Raw genomic sequence first — 1,143 nt, 5'->3', positions numbered from 1 at the left:
GTCAGTAAACTCCAAACTCGCAGATAGAAACAGCTCCATCTGCGTATGGCTCTCTGCCATTATTACAAAACAATACTTAAAAAACAGCGACAGGGAGCTGGAGTGGTTCAGCGTGTAGCTCTCGTCCCTCTGAGCGATGTGCAAAAGGTCCGGGTTTAAGTCGCACTCCAGGGCTTGTTGGCTGTGAACGGATCCAGCCACAGGGGCAGATCGGTGCTGGCCCCCAGCGCAAATAAATGAGGAGGGCATCCACCTGTAACATTATCTTCCAAATTCAAAGAAAGCTGATGGCTGATATGAAGGTGAGCAACCAGCATTGTGGCTTGCCCCATGGAATATGGGAGTAGTGGAAAAAGGTGGAAACAACGACATTCCTCTGCTTAACTCAGAATGTGGGGTAGGACCAGGCTATTGTAAAGCAGACAGAGAGTCAGTTGTTACAGAGTTGGTCATGATGACTTCACAATACAATATCTCGAGGCAGAGTTTTTACAAAGTGTATTTAATGGGTCAGAGAGACAGTGGGGGTGATCGCAGAGAATTCATGGCGGGAACTGGGATTGTAACAATCACTCGACCCACACTGAACCCACAGGAGACAAAACAAAAATCAACCTGGCATCATGTGAATCCACGGCCCGAGCTAAAGGCTGCGGACAAACCGTCACCATCTAATGTCTGATGTCCAAATCAGCAGACCTGGAACCCCCTCCCCACTCTCCCTCACCAGATTTATCTACGAGCTGCCGTCACGGGATAAGGAAATAACCCCCTCACCATTCACTGTACTCTGAACTGTCTCACCAGCTCCACCAACAAACAGCTATTTCTGGGGATGTGGAGCGAGAGCTGGGAATGAAGATATAATGAACACCCAGAATGTTCAACCTCCACAATGATGCAGTGACCAAGCAGGGCTATAATTTATATCAAAATTATACACCAGGTTCAGCGAGAATTGTAATAGCTGGTCTTGGTGCGTGGGGAGCTCACCGCCACCCCCTCTCACCCCTGGGTGAGTCAGGCCCCCTATTGCCCCCTAGGAGTTGCCTGGAGTTCACAGACTTGCTCCCAAAGTTCTCATTCCTGAGCAGCTCAGTGACTATGACAGACGCACAACAAAAATCATTCATTTACGAGCAA

This window comes from Scyliorhinus torazame, chromosome 18, assembly GCF_047496885.1.
Source record: "Scyliorhinus torazame isolate Kashiwa2021f chromosome 18, sScyTor2.1, whole genome shotgun sequence".
In the NCBI taxonomy this organism is placed as follows: Eukaryota; Metazoa; Chordata; class Chondrichthyes; order Carcharhiniformes; family Scyliorhinidae; genus Scyliorhinus; species Scyliorhinus torazame.
Note: the sequence above shows the minus strand (reverse complement) of the source record.